The following is a 21,619-nucleotide window of genomic DNA, read 5'->3' on the forward strand; positions in this document are numbered from 1 at the left end:
ACATCGTGATACACTATGATGCAACTTTTTTATGTCTGCAGTAACCAGTTCGCAATAGTAATCAATATTGTCTTTGATCATGATGGGGCAAAATTTCGATTTTGCTTTAAACTGTGTTAGCGCCGTTGGGGTGTCCAAGTCGGCAACATCGCTCTTTTCCTGTGACATTTGAGTGCTTTCGCCTTGTAGTCCAATCAAAACCATTCGCAGCTGCATATCGCCTGCAGTCTAATTTTCTGTAATGCTTGTTTGAATTGTATTACTTCTAGAGACACCAACTTTTGTCTGCCTCGTTGAAAAAACCTTTTTTAATTTTAGTTTGCATATGTATTGAAAAACATCTACTCTTGTTTGAGCGTAGCGAAAGTTACTTTCTGGACTAAATGATAGTCCTAAAGACAAAATCTGTGCTTTTGCCGCACTAAGTTCAATTGTCGACAAATTTATTACAGAGTTACTGCCTGTTGCTCCCACTACTGGGGCACTGGTTTGAGCTTCCATGTGTGATTTCTGTTGTTCCTCTTGGCCTTTCCTCGTCCTGTTACATTTCCTCCGTTAGTGGCGTTTGTAGTTTTTGAGGCGTCTGGTTTCAAATGTCTGGGCCGTAGTGTGTCTATGCGGTCCCGTCTCATGCACTCAATTTCCTGTGCCAGGGAGTATCTTTGAAACCCCAAATCACCGCTAGGGCCAGCCTGCTCATTTTCTGATCCGCTCTCAGGTACCGAGCTGTAGTCGGAGAGGGAAGTCATAGAACTCACAGCTAAAGGAGGATTGCCAGGTACTGTGTTATGGGGGCCTGATATCGCAGATTTTGTTATGTTTCTCTTGACAGCATCGTAGCGCTTAGCAAATGTAAAGACTTGCCCCCTCTCATAGTCTAATTTGTCGCGCAGAAATTTGAACGCTTTGCGTTTCCTGATAGTTTCTTCCTCCTTTAAGATGCGCGCCAACATATCATCCCTCATTTTTTTGTTTGCGGCATTTTGTTCACAATTAGCCAGTTTTAATTCCAATGCAGTTATCTATTGTTCATAGGCTGCCCAATCTAGCTCTGCATATTTGACCAAGATAGTCATAAAATTCATTGAAGACTGGAGATTACATTGTGCCCATTCTGTCAATAGGTTAGGGTTTGGTGTTTCATACGTTGGAGCCAGCATGCTTCGAAGCCCCCGAGGTACTCTTCCCACCTCCAAATAATGGGACAAGGACCGGTGCTCCCACCACTTAGCTTGCTCACCCTTTTTAAGTTTCTCCATTTTTTTGATTTTTTCCCGATAGGTCACGCTTGCCACATCAACTGTGGAAGTTAACTTGGTGTTTTAGCGCCGCGCCCGCAGGTTCGTCACTGAACATGTCAGCTGCTGCCTCTTCCAGGCTCCGTAGTGCACCTGCTGCCATGGTATATATATATTTATGCTGTAGAACTCGTTCCAAGCTTCCAAAAACCCCCTTGTGCCCGGGGTTACACAAGGAAAGAAGCGAGACCCGACCCAGTGCTGCAGGTGAGAAGTTTTTTCTTTTTCAGATGTTAGCGCAGCCTGCCAGTATAACGTTTCGGCCTAACCAGAGGCCTTGGTCACACATATATATACATATATATACATATATATACATATATATATATATATATATATATATATATATATATATATATATATATATATATATATATATATATATATATATATATATATATATATATATATATATATATATATATATATATATATATATATATATATTTGTAATAAGTAAACAAAATTAACACCACCTCTTTCAAACCAAGAAGTGGCCACTGATTCCAAGTAAGTTCACACGCATATCAATGCTCTAAGTTTGGCCTCAGAAAAAATGCCCAGAAAACACAAGTTGAAATCCATGTAGCAATATGTACTGGCCCCTGCACTAATCATGGAGCACTGCACCGTTATTAAATAAAAAAGCGATCGTTTGCTCCGCTTAACTCCAGGGGTAATGTATAACTAATTAATCAAGGAGTAGTTAAAATAAAAAGGACACTTTTAAAGGGTGGTCATCGGGAGGCAGTGCCTCCCACTGTACGTAATAAGGAATGGGGCAAGGAATGCTGGGCGAGGTGGTAATGCAGGGTTGGATGACACTGAGTAGTGAGATAGGATTCCAGCTTTGCTGCTTGACTAAATTGTGTGTTCCTAGGAAAATATTTTTTTCTTTAGTATCATACATGTGTTTGATTTAATATTGCTCCACCTAGAAGAATCTAGGTCACATATAGGGTATATATGACAATTGACTTTTCTCTTGGTTCCCACTGGCATTGTCATCAGGGAGAGGGCAGGAATGTTTAAAGTTCATGTGATAGAACTATAATTTCTAATAATTAAGTCAGTGATAATAAGGTGCAGCTAATGCACATGTTAAGGAATGAACCTTTTTGAATTTTGAAGAGACCTTAATATTAATGTATGAAGTTTCTTATGTTATGTTATGTTATGTTAAAATATTTTATACCGCGCACGTTCACCGAAACGGTTTCTTGGCGCTCATAACAGATGTGGAGGGAGAGGGCAGATGTTTACTCAAATGCTAACTGAAAGAGAAACGTCTTCAGTGTCCTACGAAAACACTCATAGGAACGGCAGTGACGGAAAGAGGACGGAAGGGAGTTCCAGAATTTAGGGGCTAAAAAAGAGAAGCGGAGGCCGCCATGTTTTTTGCGACGGATTTGAGGGATGAGCAGGAGGTTATCAGCGGAAGAGCGAAGGTTTCTAGAGGGTGTATACCGCTTCAAGCTAGAAGAAATGAAGGCAGGCGCGAGATTGGAGAGGGCTTTGAATATTGTGCAGCCAAGTTTGAAAGGGCAACGTTTGGCCACCAGGAGCCAGTGCAGGCTCCGTAATAGCGGCGAGACGTGCTGATGCTTAGGCTGATGATATACTAAGCGAGCAGCCTGGTTTTGTATCAGCTGCAGCCTGTGGAGTTGGTAGGCGGGGATCCCTGCATATAGGGAGTTAGCAAAGTCAATTCTGGATATTACAAGAGCCAAGATGACGAGGATAAGTGCATCTCTGGTGAGAAATCTACAGATTTTGCGTATCCTACGTAGGTGGAAAAAGCAGGATGATGTTACAGCACTAATCTGAGGCTTCATAGAAAGGTCACCAGAGATGACTACACTGAGGCTTTTCACGGAATTGACAGGGCGAGGGGGATCCCAAGTGAGTGGGGCCAGAAGCTGTCATTCCATGGGTTGGCGGATCCACCCACCAGCACCAGCTTGGTCTTTGTGGGGTTTAGTTTGAGCTGGCTGTGAGACATCCAGTCTGAGATGTCTAACATAGTGGTTTGAAAACTAATGCGGGAGGAAGGAGAGGTGTCTAAAGGAAAGATCTTGTGTGACTTGGCTCATGCACAGGCCGGTGCCTTATCTCTCCCTGCTAGCTTGCGGCCTGCAGGCTCGCTATACACTGAAGCAGTAAATCCTGTAGAATTTAATGCTTGGTTTTCAGGATGGATGCGGTTCACTGTGAGGATCTGCGGCCTGGAGCCAACAGGATATGACATACTCCTTGCTGGGAGTGCAGCAGAAGCCTTCTGAATTCTATGGTATATTGTTTGCAGGAGCAGCACCCCACTCCCTTCCCCCGTCACTCATGTCTCCTGTGTTCCATGAAGTTCTCAAAACCCTGTATCTGTGTCTGCAGAACCTGTCCATTGCAGCTTGATTCTGCTTCATGATTGCCTTATTGCTGTTCCAATAGTTTGTGTTCAGTTTCCCGAAGTACATGTCAGCGACATAGTGCCAAGGTGGCTATCAAAGTGCAAGAACTGCTGCCATTTGTAGGACATGTGCCACAGGTACGGAACCTGCAGAGAGCCACTCAGGTAGTGACACTCAGACTTACCCTTGCCAGCAAGTCCTCTGTGGATAGAAGAGGAGACAAAAGTCTCTCGGTGTCCATGAGGGAAGATGTGAGCACACAAGAGAAGGGTCGGGAAGGGGGCATGAGTTCACAGGAGGAACAGAAACACTCTGAAGGCTTAGAGATACACAGAGGAGGGGTTCTAAGGCAGGAAAGCATGGGTGTGTGAGTGACTTTATGGGGGAGTGTGTGGCTGTGTTGAGAAGCTGTATGGGTAAGTGAGTGGGTGTGTGAATGACAGTATAGGTAACTGAGTGGGTGCATGAGTAGCTGTATGGAGAGTGTGTGGCTATGTGACTGACTATATGAGTGAGTGACTGGTTGTATGAGTGCCTTTAAGGGTGAGTGAATGGTTTGGTGAGTGGCTGTACAAGTGAGTGGGTGTGAGAGTAGCTCAATGGAGGAGTGAGTGAGTGTGTGAGCACTAGTATGGGTCCATGAATGAGTGTGTGAGTGGTTGTGTGAGTGGGTGTACCAGAGGATGTATGGGGGTGTAAGTGGTTCTGTGTATGATGTCATCAGTGATGTCACTTACTGGTGGTAACAGGAGGGTTTGTTGGCCCCAAGGTCCCTCAGCATCCAAGAGGTATTTATTCCTCAACCAGTAGTGCACCAGAAGGAGTGATTGCAGAGTGGAGGAAAAAGAGAGTGGTGCCTTCGATGACCTTTAAGAAATCCTGCTGTGTGGGACTTATTGGAGGGAACAGCAGTGATAGTTGGCTTCCAAGGACCCTTGAGAGCCAGGCGGACTTCATCACCCAAATAGAAGTGCACCAGGTGGCGCATTTGCAGAGTCATGATAAAAGGGGCGGGCCTTCAGTGAATTGCCAGATGTCTCTTTTTTGTCACATGCATTGGTTTTATTGGGGATTTCGGCCCCAGGGACTCCATCCCCCAGGGCCAGGCCAAGCCTTTTTAGAATGGGGAGGGTGGCTGCGCAGCCCCCATATTAGTCTGGTTTCAGGGGACACCACCCCCAGCCTTTTTTATGTCCCCCCTTTCCAGGGTCGATTCCAGCCCCAGAGACCCAATTCCCCAGGGCCAGGCCTTTCCTTTTAAAACATTTTAAACGGGAGGGAGGGACAACACATGGTGCCTGCCACATAGTGCAGGGATATGTCTGCACCCTATTTTTTGTATTGCAATGGGTGCTGCTCACTGCTTCCTCACCACAATACAAAATATAGGTAATGTGACCGCGATGGTGGTGGTCGCATCTTAATTCGAATGGTGGGCGGCCGGTCCCAACTCCGATACGATGACCCCCTTTATGTGGATTTGTTGAATCAACACCTACACTTTTATATGCGCATAAGCAATGATGTTCTTCCCCATGTAAAAGATTTAAAAAGAAAATGGCCCATTTATAAATGAAAGCTCAGACACAAGCCTTGTTGTACATAAAAATATAAGTATAGGTATACCATGCATGTATGTATTTCTATCTAAATCAGTCATGCACTTACTTCAACTTGCTTCCTGTGAAAACAAAGCTGTCAATGCTTTAGACAATAAGTGAATCAACATCTAAAGCATAATCCAAGCATTTATAAACATTTAATTGTTTGTATAGTACGAATTAGTGGACAGAAGTATATACTTGATGTACAATATATAAACTTGATGAATGCATATATCGGTTAACATTGTCATCTATGTTTAAATCTAATAAATAAGATATATGAGATGGTATATGAAGTTAAAGGCATCCTCAGGGTGTTTGAAAAGCCTATGGCTACATGTATGAAGCAATTTTGCATTCACAAGCTGTGAAAATCGCAAAATGTGCCTGTTTGAGAATGCAAAATAGCCTTTCATGATGTATGAAAGGCTTTGTAGTACCAATTTTAGGTAATCGCAGAAATTGAGAATATCTGAGCGTGCAAATGTAAATAGGGAATCTCTTCCGATTCCCTTAGCAAATGTACCAAGCTGTTTCTAAATGCAAACTGTGCATTTAGGAAAATGCTATTATCATCGACCTCAAGTTAATAGTAACCATGTGCAAATGAAAAAAAATATATATATGCATTTTTCAAAGTGCCAAGTAGCGCACACATGCCCCTAGAGCACGTGTGTGCTTTACATGTGCAAATTATTTTTGTTTTGCTTCAGTGGGGCTTAGGCCCCTGGGTACCTTGGCTTTGCATTTGCTAATTTGGGCAATACGTAATTGCAAATTAGCTACTGTTTAATTATTACAGATTTCCTTCTTATGTATGTGACCTCAGCAAAACCATTCCTCCCTATGTGTCTTTAGGCCGATATGAATGATTGGAGAAGTATTACCTAATGGCGATTACCTATTTACCGAATCGCTATTTGGTAATATTAAGAAATCGCTGGGGCCTAGATGTATCAACATTACTTTTTGCAATTTCTTAATAGCGATTTTTAACGAATCGCTATTAAGAAATCGCAAAATGTGATGTATGTAGGAAATTGCTATTTTTTTGCGATTTCTTATTATTCCTTATTTGCGAAATCGTAATTTGCGAATTCGCAAATAAGGAATATTTTCCCATTCATTCCTAGGGGCCAGGAGGCCCATAGGAATGATTGCGAAATAATTCCCAAATTGCGATACGCAATTTGCTAATCGCAATTTGAGAATTATTTCAAGGGTGCAGGGGTGTCTTATGGACACCCTGCTGCACCCCTGAAACTTACATGTGTGTGCATATGGCGCACATATATGCCCTATGGGCATGTATGTGTGTCACATGCAACCTTCAAAATTGCCACATTGTGAATTTTGAAAGGATTTAGCAATTAACACCAACCTTGGTGTTAATTTGCGATTTCTTTACCTGAATTCGCAATTTTAAAAAGCTTCATACATGGCATTTAAGGAATCGCAAAATTGCGATTCCTTAAATGCTTAAGCAAAATAAGGAATCGCAATTTTTTGCGATTCCTTATTTGGCTAATTTTACATACATGCCAAAAGATGCAAAATGTCGTTTTGCGATTCGTTAAGGCCGAAATTCGCACGAATCGCAAAAGGCTTGAAACATCTAGGCCTAAATCTTTAATGGTTCCTTACATGCATAGCATTTTGCGATTACCAAATAGCGATTTGGTAAAACTTGCTATTTGGTGATCACAAAATGCTTTTTTGATACATGTGCTTTACATTTTTTCATGTTGATACCCACCACAACACCTGCTTTTGACCAGGTGTTGTGGTGAGTTTCAACGTGACACAACAAAGACTTCTCAACCTCATTTGGCAACCTAAAGCTAAAGGATACATAATAGTGGTAGTGTAGTGTAGTTCCTATATTCCCAATAGGCTCTGCGCATTGGAATAACAGTTTAGACGACTGAGGTCGACTAGGTCTCTATCATATATATTAAACTTAATTGTGAGTGCCAGCTAGCTCAGAGGTCACTAGAAACTTTCTCGAATTCAAAAGAAGGGATTAGTTTCTGACAACCGCATAAACATGACAACTTTGTTTCCCAAGAATAAGAAATCAATCTCTAGAGTCATGGAAACAATAGATAACTATTTTACTCAGTCAATCGTGCATGCTTCGTTTCACCAGAGGTGCTGAGAAAATAGAGAGGCACGCGTTTTCAATAAAGAGTATTTATTGAACAGTCTTCTTTCTCAAGCATAATAAATGTACTGCTACAATAGTAATACTTGTTATAAGGTACAGAGTATATAATACGCAAAGTATTATAAAGTAGTACTGTAAAAGCATGATATGGTTTCTAAGCCATAAAGTGCATTAAAACATATAAAATACATACAGAATCGCCAGACCTCCCGAGGCTTCGCCGGGAGCAACAACGCTGCCGAGGCGCGGCGCAACGATCTTTTTAAATAGTGCTTGGACACTTTTACTCACCCTGCTCCTGCTTCAGGGGCTGCGCTGAGGACACCGCGCACCCCCTATCCTCTTGGGACTTCCTGTTTGCCGCCACCAGAGCGCCCCACGCTGAGCATTCCCTCCCCCTCTGACGGGCAGGTCACGAGGGCGGGGACGGGCGTGTGCTACATCTTGGGCTGCTCTCTGGTTGGCGGGGCAGCTCTTCTGTCCCTCCCCCCCTGGCAATTTCTTCCTGCCGGGCTAGTCCCGCCTTAGCTCTGCTGAATCGCCAGACCTCCCGAGGCTTCGCCGGGATCAACAACGCTGCCGAGGCGCGGCGCAACGATCTTTTTAAATAGTGCTTGGACACTTTTACTCACCCTGCTCCTGCTTCAGGGGCTGCGCTGAGGACACCGCGCACCCCCTATCCTCTTGGGACTTCCTGTTTGCCGCCACCAGAGCGCCCCACGCTGAGCCTTCCCTCCCCCTCTGACGGGCAGGTCACGAGGGCGGGGACGGGCGTGTGCTACATCTTGGGCTGCTCTCTGGTTGGCGGGGCAGCTCCTCTGTCCCTCCCCCCCTGGCAATTTCTTCCTGCCGGGCTAGTCCCGCCTTAGCTCTGCTGAATCGCCAGACCTCCCGAGGCTTCGCCGGGAGCAACAACGCTGCCGAGGCGCGGCGCAACAATCTTTTTAAATAGTGCTTGGACACTTTTACTCACCCTGCTCCTGCTTCAGGGGCTGCGCTGAGGACACCGCGCACCCCCTATCCTCTTGGGACTTCCTGTTTGCCGCCACCAGAGCGCCCCACGCTGAGCGTTCCCTCCCCCTCTGACGGGCAGGTCACGAGGGCGGGGACGGGCGTGTGCTACATCTTGGGCTGCTCTCTGGATGGTGGGGCAGCTCCTCTGTCCCTCCCCCCCTGGCAATTTCTTCCTGCCGGGCTAGTCCCGCCTTAGCTCTGCTGAATCGCCAGACCTCCCGAGGCTTCGCCGGGAGCAACAACGCTGCAGAGGCGCGGCGCAACGATCTTTTTAAATAGTGCTTGGACACTTTTACTCACCCTGCTCCTGCTTCAGGGGCTGCGCTGAGGACACCGCGCACCCCCTATCCTCTTGGGACTTCCTGTTTGCTGCCACCAGAGCGCCCCACGCTGAGCGTTCCCTCCCCCTCTGACAGGCAGGTCACGAGGGCGGGGACGGGCGTGTGCTACATCTTGGGCTGCTCTCTGGTTGGCGGGGCAGCTCCTCTGTCCCTCCACCCCCTGCCACGCCCTACCATTTCCGGCTCCCTACTTATGGCACTGCTATCCCGGCCGCGCAGCGGACGAGCGCAGCGGGCGCGACGAAGGCGCGCCGAAGTTGCGCCTAAGTTAAGCCCATCTGCGCCCGTCCGCGACGGGCCGGGACCAGGGGCCACACCCCCTGCCTCTTTGTTGTCATACACGCCTGCACAACTCCTCTCCTACACTGTTGATGTGCCTCTTCCCCATACCCTCATGCAGCACCTTGTTGCATTAGATATCTATGTTCCCCGCTCAGACCGTGTTGTGTCTCCTCACCCAATTATTCCCCTTCCTACGCCAGATATCGATTCCCTCCCCATAGGACCCTCATCTCCCCCTCACACTGCTTCTGCTTATCTCCTCAACACTCGTTCGGCAGGCAAACACTAACTTGACCTGTTTAATCTTCTTACTACAGACTCCCCTGATTTTCTGTTCCTAACGGAAACATGGTTTTCGGAGGCTTCCCTCCCCGACATTCTTGCCATCCTTCCCCATTCTTATTATGTCCTTCGGGCTGACCGCCCTGCGGACAAGATCGGGGGGGGGGTGTTGCCATGATTGTCCGATCCACTATTCAATTCCAGCTTCTCCCCCAAGCATCCATCGCTGGAGTGGACTTCCTGGTCGCTCGCTCTTCCAATCTGCCGGCACCTCTCACCGTTGTCCTTGTCTACAGCCCTCCCCTGAACATGCCCCTGTTCGTGGCTTCCCTGCAGGAACTTCTCGCCACGCTGGTGGTTAATAACTCCTCTGTCCTCCTGCTTGGGGACTCTAACTACTGGCCTGGCGATCCCAGGGAGGACTCAGCATCTAAGGATTTCACGGCCACTCTCCTCTGTCTCAACCTTAAGTCTCACGTCCTGGTCCCTACCCACAAATTCGGACACATCCTGGACCAAGTCTGGTCATCCCAGGACATAGTCTCCCCCCCCAGTATCCTCCCATGTACCTGGTCTGATCATTCCCTCATCTCCTTCTCTATCACTACTGGCTCCCCTCACAAGCCCCTTCGCCCCAAGAATGTTTTCTCCCGTAGCTGGAATCGTGTTGACTTGGCTTCCCTCTCTCACTCCCTTGCTTCTTCTTCCCCAGACCTCACTGGTATTCCCCTTGACTCACAGGCCGCTGCAGTTGGTAATTGGCTCTCTTCTGCATGTGATTTAGTAGCCCCCCTCAAGTTAGTCAAATCCATTCGCCCCCACGAGGCTCACCGTTGGTTTAGCCCGGAGCTCAAGACTCTTAAACTGGAGCTTAGACGCTCAGAGCGCCTTTGGTGCCGTAGCTACTGCCCTGACCACAAGGCCAAATACAAAATTCTTCTTAAGGAGTACAAGCAGGCCATCTTGGCCACTAAGACCAAGTACTTCTCCGAACAAGTGGCGCTCTCGGCCAACAAAGCTAAAGAAATTTTCTCTCTGGTAAACAACTTGGCCACCTCTGATCGCGCTTGCCCTCACTTCACTCCCTCCCAGGCCCTCTGCTCCTCTCTTAACAACTTCTTTATTGAGAAGATTGAAAAAATTAAATCTAACATCTTGGTCACTCCTTTTACTCCTCCTCACTCTGTTCCCTCTGCGCCTAAATCCTCCTTCTCCTCTTTTCCTCCCCTCCCCTTGGACTCTTTTCTAGCTCTGCTCACCAAAATCAAGTCTGGTTCCCCCACTGACTGTGCCCCTGCCCGTATTCTTAAAACCCTTTTTTCTTCCTGTCCTGATACCCCTCTCTCCTTTCTTAATGCCTCTCTCTTCACTGGATTGGTCCCTTCTTCATTTAAATCTGCTATTGTTTCTCCCATTCTTAAAAAACCTGGTCTCGATTCTTCTCTTCCCTCTAACTTTAGACCTATCTCTCTTCTCCCTTATCTTGCTAAAATTCTCGAATCTTACGTTACTTCCTGTCTCTCTGTTTATGTTGAACAGAACCAGCTCCTGGCTTCTCACCAAGCTGGTTTCCGTTCGGGTCATTCGACCGAAACCGTGGTGTTAGCCGTCTTTGACGAGCTTAAGGCCAAAGCCGACGTCAACTCCCCCCAAGCTTTGATCCTCCTCGACTTGTCCGCTGCGTTTGACACGGTCGACCATAACATTCTTTTGGACCGTGTCAGCGCAGCGGGCATACGAGGTTCTGCCCTCTCCTGGATCACCTCCTTCTTGACAGGTCGTTCTCAAGCCGTTCACCTTCCCGGCTTTTCTGCTTCCCCCCTCCCGGTGCCCTGTGGGGTCCCCCAAGGTTCCTCCCTCTCTCCCCTTCTTTTCAACCTCTATATTCACCCTCTTATCTCTTCCCTTCTTGAGCTGGGGGTCTCTGTGTATAACTACGCTGACGACCTCCAGCTCGTCTTTGATCTCTCCTCTTCTTCTCACTCTCTATCCTTTTTTGACTCCACCATGGTCTTTATTTCTGGGTGGATGAGCGCCAACCACCTCAAGCTCAACCCAGATAAGACTGAGCTTGTCCTGATTGGCGGCTCATCCAGTCCCTGGTCCCCTGCTTTCTGGCCCCCCATTCTTGGCCCCCCTCCCACCCCCGTTCCCTCTGTTAAAACTTTGGGCATCAAGGTCAGACAGGACCTGTCCATGCATGGCCAGGTCAGTGCCGTGGTGTCCTCCTGTTTTCTTTCCCTTCGAATGATCCGCAAAATTTCTCGTTTCTTTTCTCTTGACTCCCTTAAAATCATTATTTCTGCCCTTATCACTTCCCGCCTTGATTATGGCAATAGCTTGTTCGCTGGCATCCCTGCCTATGAAACCCGCCGCTTACAAGCTATCCAGAATCAGGCCGCCCGTCTTATCTTTCACCTGCCCAAAACCCATCATATCACTCCCGTCCTCAAATCCCTTCACTGGTTGCCCATTTTGCAGAGATCTCTGTTTAAACTAGGGTGCCTTGTTTATCGGGCCCTTGATCACTCTGCACCGGCTTTCATCAATTCTTTGATTTCCCTTCACACCCCTGCCCGCACTCTCCGTTCATCATCTTCTGCCCTCCTCACTGTTCCCCGCTTTCACAAATCTCGCACTGGTGGAACCCGTTTTTCTGTTCTTGCTCCCCGGTTCTGGAACTCCCTTCCTCTTTCTATGCGTTCGATCCCTATCTTTTCACATTTCCGTAAAGCGCTGAAAACTTTTCTGTTTGCCCTGGCCTACCCCTGCTAAACCTCCTGGCCCTGTCTGTTCGGTTCTTTAGAGCTCCCAGCGCCAGGAAGCCGTTTTGGCCATCGTGCGCTCTACAAATATTTTCATTCATTCATTCATTCATTCATTCATTCATTCATTCATTCATTCAATAAACCAATGACTAAAAGTCCTCAACTGGTGCTTCTAAAATACGCCTTCCCCGGTGTACCCAACCTAAGTCTAGTACAAGGGAAGAAGTAAGTGAGGAGTAGCTTAAAATTAGTATTTCTCTGCCAAGGATCTATCCAAGAATTCTCTAGAGGTCTAATCAGCTCCGTACCTTGGTTCTAGAATGAAAGAGGTCTTGTATCTCTCTCTCAGGACTCGATTTCCCAGCAACCCGCAAGGGTAGACTGGAAACAATGGAGCTGGATTTCTCGGCAGGAGAAAAGACAGCGTCTCTCTGTGCGTCAGCTGGAGGGTCGGCTTCCTTCGGCACTTGCTGCTGCAGGCCGTTGGGCAAGTAGTTAGTCGATCTGCTCCAAACCACTGTGTGTTTGTCTGGGAAAATGTAGGCATATTTATACTTTGAAGGTGCTGAGTTTGACGTATGATTGGACTTAATAACGTCACTCAAAGACCCAGTTCTGTGAAAACTCCATGATTTCCTAGATAAATTAGTATTCAGGCGAGGGGAAGTCCCTAGCTGCTGAAGGCGGCTTTTCCTAAGAAATCGTTGTTGATTCTCGGAACTTAGTGGAAGTAGCCATGTCGTATTTGGGCTGCATTGGCTCAGTCTAAATATGGTAATGATTTCTATGCCTATATAAGGATCGGGTCATTTATACTTATATAAGGGCATGAATCGGGAAAATTACACTAGGGTCCTAGATTCATTTACAACACCCACTCCACGATATTAAGTTCAATAAACTAAATGTATAAGCACTGAACATATCTAAGGCACGTGTTTACAATCCCACCCCAAAATACATCAAAGGCACTCGAAATGGTTGTACACGAAAATTTTAGCATTTCTACTGTACGCATTTAACGAAAATGATGTCATTCTAAGCATAAAGTACCATATCTGAAATGCAAACTGAATGAACCATGTAATTACATTTATGAAAATGGCTCTTAAATACAGAAAAAAAGGTTGAGACTATTTTATAATATAACATAGCTTGTCAATATTTATAGTATTGAGGACAAGGCCAAATATTTCCTCTAGGAAGTGTTCAAAAATAATTTCTTGTTCTCTAAGAATAGTTCTACTTTAAGCAGATTAGTCTGTGCCAAAGTTCAATGTTTTGGGGGAGAAAAGAAATGCAATTGTTTGAGAAAAATAGAGTTTCCAAAGTTAGAAATCTTTGTTTTGAAAACGGGAAGGCCGAATTTCAGAGTTCAGGGAACGCTGTATGCATGAATCAAGAGTTATTCTCGGTGTCAGGAGAGAACATCAGATCATCTAGGCTGGCAAAGAAATCATCTACCACAGTAGGTGAAAGTGGAACTATTTCATCGAGTAGATCAAATGTGCACAGATGAGAAGTATTGCCATCAGCGCCAAGTGCCGCGTTAGCAATGTTCATATCAGATGCTGCCTGTGTGCCTGTTGATCCTCGTATCTCACCCTCAGTTAGACATACTGGTGAGACCTCAATGAATGCCGTCATCAGGACTGGTAGCCGTTGGGGACAACACAATGCATGAGTCGTTACCGGACCTAGCAAGGCATCGACATCCGATGGCAGGACTGATGGAAGTGTAAGACAAATGTCCAACACGCATTCCTCTCCGCAAAGCAGGCATCGTAGAACAGGTAAGATGCAATCTTGCCAGATTGGTCTGAACGATAGAAACCAATTTGTGTTCAGATCTCTTAAACAAGCCAAGCCAAGAATCTGTGTTATTCTCTCACGATACCTCATGGCAAGGAGGCATTGTTCTATAGTATTCTGGGTATTGCTGGTGACCGGACTTGCCATATCGGAGCAGAAGGAAAAAAAATAATATTCCTGCTACGAGTCCCAAAATGAGAGGCAGACCGCTGAACAAAGAGTGCACGAAATTTGGAAAAATGCCGAGGACTGCTTCAAATGGTGTTAACAGTCCCCAAAAAATCGTCTTAAATACATGTGCGATGCCACTGGTATCAGGCATATTTAGGATTTGACTTAACATTTCTGCGAAATGTACTGGGCAGTTTGTTGATAATAATGCATGTATCTCTGCAGAAGTCCTTGAAACTAGCAGATCATACTTTTTTTAGACGAGGTCAGTGGCACAGTTTTTTGCAAAAGGCTGACTTTCATTCTGCTTAAAGTATCAATTCGTATAGAAGAGATATTCATTGAAGGACATAACTCCGTCTCCCTGTCTGTCGTGCTCTTTGGATACAATACTTGCATACAACAAGTGACCCTGGATGACACACTAATGAGATAAGTTTTCCTGGCAACATGCCACAACAGCTGTGGTCATTGAGCATAACGTAGCTGCCATTGGATAGCTGCCTGAAAATTGGAGGTGGCAAGAGAGGTTATTTGCAGATCCTTCGCAGGCTCCTTGTAAATTAATACCTTGGCACAAAAGTGTACCACTTAGTGAGTTTCATACAATTTTTACCACTAAGGAATACCTCTTTTCCCCCACTCCAACATTTGTGTGTGTATGGTAAAGTCCAGGTCGACTTAATGTATTCTTTACCCAACCCTTCATACAGGCCCGCTGGTATATGCTGTAGACAATACTGAAATTGGAAAATCGTCACTGGTATCGTAATGGTGCCATGTAGTATCCATTCAATGGCAGGCTTCTCAGAAACTGTCAATGGTAATCTTTCCAGTTTTTCAATGCTCAGCACCGTATAGTCTGCTCCTCTTTGTGCCAAAGAGATTTGTTTATCTGTAGGGCTAAATACAGCAAACAATGATGTTGTGTTGATTAGACGCCATGGCACATAGCCTGAACGAAGATTTTGCAACATCCAGCCTAATTGCATTATAGAACCTAATTGAGACTGGCCATGCTGTAACATTAGCAAGTCCTGCTCCATAATGTCAATTGGAGAAGATACAATGCTGTCCAACAAATATATTCTGGAGGACAAAGTCGTTAAGCCATTGTCCACTACAGAGAGAGCTTTCTCTAAATTAATACGATCAATTTCTCGTATTCTTTCTGCAGTTTCCATTTGCGTTATTTTCCAAGCTTCGTTGTACGCAGCGTATATACCGGCATATATGTAACGTTTTTGACGTGGTTTGCGAGGCCCCATTAAGAAATCTCGCAAATCATTGCCTTCTTTCAGTAAAGATAAGTGTTGTTTGATTTCTGGAAGTGTGGATGTCTGTAGCCACTCAAGCGATACAAAAGGGGGTGGTGATGGACGGAGCATCTGAATCAATCAAACACTCACACCCAGTCAAAAGATCTGGGTTTAATCCATCACCGTTCTTAAGCCCACTCTGCCACCCCAGTTCAGACATGGCTATATGCAAATCAGTCTGACCCTGTGCCTCATGGGAACAGTTCAGCCCGAACTGCCAAACCATGTCTTCCCTGGACCGGACACAAGCTTCCGAAGACCGGTTTCTGGCATTCCAGTCATCTTCAGCCCGGCTTGCTTGTATCCAGTGGCAAACTGAGCACGGGACTCACGTCTGAGCATACCCTGCCACACTTATGGTGGCCAAAAGTGGTACAAAAGGGGGTGGTGATGGACGGAGCATCTGAATCAATTAAACACTCACACCCAGTAAAAAGATCTGGGTTTAATCCATCACCGTTCTTTAGCCCACTCTGCCACCCCAGTTCAGACATGGCTATATGCAAATCAGTCTGACCCTGTGCCTCATGGGAACAGTTCAGCCCGAACTGCCAAACCATGTCTTCCCTGGACCGGAAACAAGCTTCCAAGGACCGTTTTCTGGCATTCCAGCTGTCTTCAGCCCGGCTTGCTTGAATCCAGTGGCAAAGTGAGCAAGGGACTCACGTCTGAGCATACCCTGCCACACTTATGGCAGCCAAAGCGGGACAAAAGGGGGTGGTGATGGACAGAGCATCTGAATCAATCAAACACTCACACCCAGTCAAAAGATCTGGGTTTAATCCGTCACCGTTCTTTAGCCCACTCTGCCACCCCAGTTCAGACATGGCTATATGCAAATCAGTCTGACCCTGTGCCTCATGGGAACAGTCCAGCCCGAACTGCCAAGCCATGTCTTTCCTGGACCGGAAACAAGCTTCCGAGAACCGGTTTCTGGCAATCCAGCTGTCTTTAGCCCGGCTTGCTTGAATCCAGTGGCAAAGTGAGCAAGGGACTCACGTCTGAGCATACCCTGCCACACTTATGGCGGCCAAAAGCGGTACAAAAGGGGGTGGTGATGGACGGAGCATCTGAATCAATCAAACACTCACACCCAGTCAAAAGATCTGGGTTTAATCCATCACCGTTCTTTAGCCCACTTTGCCACTCCAGTTCAGACAGGGCTATATGCAAATCAGTCTGACCCTGTGCTTCGTGGGAACAGTTCAGCCCGAACTGCCAAGCCATGTCTTCCCTGGACCGGAAATAAGCTTCCGAGGACCAGTTTCTGGCATTCCAGCCGTCTTCAGCCCGGCTTGCTTGAATCCAGTGGCAAAATTGAGCAAGAGACTCACGTCTGAGCATACCCTGCCACACTTATGACTGCCAAAAGCGGTACAAAAGGTGGTGGTGATGAACAGAGCATCTGAATCAATCAAACACTCACACCCAGTCAAGGCATAGTTTTCCTACACTGTATGTTGTTACTATCCCTGGATGTTGTCTCTGGGAATATCTTTTATCTGGCCTGTTCATTTTGAACCCCTGTGTTTTGTTCAGGAATCTATCATGACAGTTATTAGTGTCTGTGGGCTAGATGAACCATTTTTTTCCCAATCAGGATTAGTTTTGTTGTATTTTAAAATATATGGTACGTCTACCTACTTTTCTGTAGTATCATTACTCTCAGATGTGGGTTTAGGTATAGATGGTTTATTTAAATCTTTTATCTTAGCTAAGTCAAGACAAGAAGTTTGTTGAACAGTGTCATTTAAAAACATTATTTGGGGGGGCGTTTCCAAGATGGCGATGGAGTGAGACGTGTTCTCGAGTCCCTTCGGCGCCATCAAGAAAATAGCATTGTAAAGCACCGTCTTGGGGGTCGGCCTTCCATGCCCCTGTATCGCCAGAGCGCCAGCTTTCACCCTGGGTGGCCCGGAGTCCCGTGCAGCCAGCGGGGAAGCGGAAAGACGACGTTAGCTGTTGCGGCCTGCCGGGCGGCAAGTGTGGATCGGGCCTCAGCGGCGGCAGTGTCTGGCGTTGACCTTGGCTCCGGCGCGCTCGCAGCCACGGTGGCTCGAGTAGCGGTATTTTGGACGTCGGACATTTGTGCCCACGCAGCCCACTTCTAGGCGTCTTCCTGGGATTTCTGGAGGTCCCGCACTGCCGCCTGTAGCGCCTGGAGCCGCTGGAGCTGTCTACCCGGCGCCGGGTGCGGTCCTGCTCCCAACAGCAGTGGAGCCTGCGGGAGGGATCGGCCCAGGGGGGTACCAGCTTGACTAGGCGGCGTTGGAGCCCCCGGGTCCCGTCGGCGTGGGAGAACTCCTGAGGCCCTGCCGGTGAGTGGAGACCGGACGGTGGAGAACCTGGTGTCGCCCGAGAGAGGCGGGAGCAGCGAGGACGCCCGGCCTGTACTGCTGTTGATTCGGCGCGAGTCCCTACTTGAGGTCGGGGCTTATGGGCGTGCTAAGGCCCAGAGGGGGTGCTGCATCGGCACTTCTAGGCAGCAACGGCATGAACTGAGAACTGGTCCCAGATGAGGAGGAGGATCCCTCGGTGCCCGTTGCTCGGCCGGACCTACAGTGCCTTGGTCCCTGGATCGGCGCCCCGCTCCCTCCATCCCTGGTCAGCGGGCTGCCTGGCGGGCGGAGCTGCTTTGCTGCGGGGGGCCGCGGGGACCTGCGCGGCCTCTTGGGACTGCAGAAACCATATGCACACCGCCCCTCCCCCACTGTGGCGGGCAGGCTAAGCGTCTGCTGGTTGCCGCTATTAGGCTGTCGGGATCTGGATTGGCACTGGGCCTGCTGCTGTGGCCCTATGGGGATCTGTGATCGGCCCTCGGGGACGCTCTGCATGCCGCGGGCTGGGACTGCTGGAGGTCAGAGTTTAAACAGAAGCCCTGGAGACATCGCCAGGTTGGGGTGAGTGACTTTGGGGGACAGCAACCCGGCTGCTTGGTGGGCTTACCGACGGGTAGCGCTCTGGGGGCCCCCTCCCCCCGGGTGATGCACTGGAAGCTCTTTCCCCTGTGGCTCTGTGGTGCCATTGCGGCCCAGTCTTGCGGTGGCGGACAAGCGCTCTGGGTGGCCAGTCAGCCCGAGTCTACCCGTGGGTAGCCCGACTGCACCGTTGACCCATTGGGGGAGACTACCTACTCCTGGACCAGACTTAGTGGGTGCGGAGCGGTGCCCGGCCTGCGGTGGCACCGGCGTGGTGCACGGACACTCACAATCTGAATACCCGGAAGACCAAGGGCGCCGTGATGTCTTCTACACGGCCGAAAGGGAAGCCTAGTAAAGACTGTCCTTCCAAGGGGGCCCAGAAGCTGGCGTCCCCGGGGCCTAGCACCTCGCCTAGATCGACGGACGATGAGGCTCCTGTCACCAAAACCTTTATGACGGAGCTTTTCGCCTCCATTAAGGAAGATATTTCGGAGCTACTCTCTCAGTTGGCTTCAGATCTTTGCGAGGTGCGGTGGGACGTGGATGGAATTGGAGAGCGGGTTGCCACCCTGGCAGACCACGACCTGAGTGTGGCTAATGATGTCCACCAACTGCAACAGGATGTGATCCGGCTCACAGAGCAGAACCTGGATCTTCAAGCACATACGGAGGACCTGGAGAATCGTTCCCGCCGGAACAACATTCGCATACGTGCAGTACCATGGGACGGGGAATCAGGTGACCTGCGGGGATACGTTCTGGCATTCTTCTTACAAATCCTTGATGATGAGGACCTACAGGATATCAAGATGGACAGGGTCCACAGGGTGGGTCTGCCTTGGCGAGGTGGGGGACCGCCTCCTGACATCTTGGTCTGCGTTCATGACTTTCAATTGAAGGAACGCATTCTTCGAAAGGCACGGGAGACCCCTTCGTTGCAATTCCGGGAGCACCATCCTCAACTGTATCAGGATCTGGCAGCGTCAATCCTCCAAAAAAGGTGCGAGTTTCGCCCTGTAACCGCCTTCCTGCGGGACCATAACATCCCCTACTCCTGGGGCCATCCCTTACGTATTATTTTTCGGTGGCAGAATAGGCTAGCTCAGATTCGATCACATCAGGTGGCAAAGGATCTCCTGGGCTTGGATGATGCGGCTCCCCCCCAGAGAGCAGTGGCTCATCATCGCGGAGAAGACGGCGGTCCTCCTCGTGACAGAGAGTGGGCAGGGAGTCGGAGCGGAGGAGGCCTGATCGAACGACCAGTCTACAAGAAAGAGGGGAGGCGGTGGCTTCTGTGGCCTCGGTCACGGAGGCCTCCTCACAGCATAGTTCCGTGGCGGCATGAGCCCTGATACGATGGACGCTTGGCGCCGGAGGGACACGGCCCTGCAGGTACCATGGGTAAATTTGTACTTTTTGGGAAGACACCCCGGTACGTGGTCCATGGGCACACCATGCGGTGTCCCGTCCTCGCCCCCCGGAGGAGACTACTACACTCTTTGTTCTGGTTTGGTTAAGGACATTGTTCTTCTATGCTTTTTCTATGGGGTTCCTCTTGGGGGGGTGGTGGGGTTAGGGGGGTTTGTTGGGGAGTTGTGGGGGAAAGGGGGTGGCAGGGGTAGTGGTGGTGACAGAGGTGTGTGGCTAAGTGTGAGTCTGGTATTCTGGCAAATGGTTGCTGTGTGTGCTGATAGAGTGGGGCTTGATTCGAGGATCCTATGCCTGTGCTATTGGGCTGTGGGGTGCTGGGAGGGCCTTTTGGGATGCCCCCTTGCATTGTCTATGGTGGCGTGATGTGGGGGCGTGGGTGGGGGGAGTTGTGGGGTGATTATAGCCAGAGCGGTCCTGTTGTTTAATGATGCCTCTTAGCATTGGGACATGGAATGTCAAGGGTTTGAACTCCCCGCAGAAGCGTCAGAAGGTGTGGAAGTATGTGAGTGATCACAAGCTGGACGTTGTGGGCCTCCAGGAGACTCACCTGGCGCGTAAAGATGAGATGCGCCTCCGGCATAAATCCTTTCCCCTCATATATAGAGCATCTGCCTCCACGAAGCATAGGGGGGTGGCCCTTCTCTTCCGGGCAGCCTTGCACTTTCAGCCGATGGATGTACGTGGGGATAGAGAGGGACGCTGGTTGATGGTGAAAGGGCTTGTTCATGGGAGGCTGTGCTCCTTTGTTGTAGTGTATGCCCCTAATACTGGTCAGAATGGCTTTATCCAGGGCTTGTTGCAGAAGGTGGGAGATTTTGCTGAAGGACGCTTGTTCTTGATGGGGGACTTTAATTTGGTGTGGAATAGAGATATGGATAGCTCCGGTGCCCATAAAGCTGATACAGGTCTATTTTCTGCTGCATCACAACGGTTAGTTGGGGAGCTGGGCTTACTTGATGGCTGGCGTTCCTTACATCCCCTGTCCCGAGATTACACCTTTTTCTCCCATGTTCACCAATCCTACTCGTGCCTGGACCACATCTTTATAAGACAGTCTCTTAGGGGAGATGTCCTCAGCTCTAGAATATTTCCACTATCAGTTTCCGACCATAGTCTGCTCGTGCTCATTCTGCACTGGTCACCGGATGGTAATGGGCAGCGGAAGTGGTACTTCCCGGCATCGGTGGTCAGGGATGACTTTTCAAACAAGGAGCTGCGGAAAGCTATTAGGGAATTCTTTGCGCTCAACCCGGTGTCCGATACTTCGATCTCCGTCACCTGGGACGCCTTTAAGGCGTCAATCAGGGGCACTTGCTTAGCTCTTAATGCGCGCCTTAATAAAATGCGACGCCGGGAACGGGAGGAGTTGGACACCGAACTGGCGGCACTTGAGCAGGCCCACAAACTTAATCCTTCGAGGTTGACCCTTCGCCCATTGACGGCGGTCCGGGGGAAACTGAGGGCCCACTACAATAATAGGGCGGAGTTTACGTTGTTGAGGCTTTGACGCCTGTCGTACTCTCACGGGAATAAGGTGGGGAGACACCTGGCTCGTCAATTGCGGGACAAGAGGGAACGGGAGTCTATTGGGGGGGTTCGAGACTCGACAGGTGAACTACAGTTCCGTGACAAAACTAAGGCTGCCATCTTTGACCGCTTCTATGCAGAACTTTATGCGGGGGAGTCCCTCGATACCGATGACCAACGGGAATACTTGCGGGACATGCCTATTCCACAGGTGTCTAAGGAATGGAACGAGCTACTGGAGGCCCCTATTACTGGTGGCGAGGTGCTCGATGTCATT

The sequence above is a fragment of the Lissotriton vulgaris genome, chromosome 1_1 (genome assembly GCF_964263255.1).
Source record: "Lissotriton vulgaris chromosome 1_1, aLisVul1.2, whole genome shotgun sequence".
Lineage (NCBI taxonomy): Eukaryota > Metazoa > Chordata > Amphibia > Caudata > Salamandridae > Lissotriton > Lissotriton vulgaris.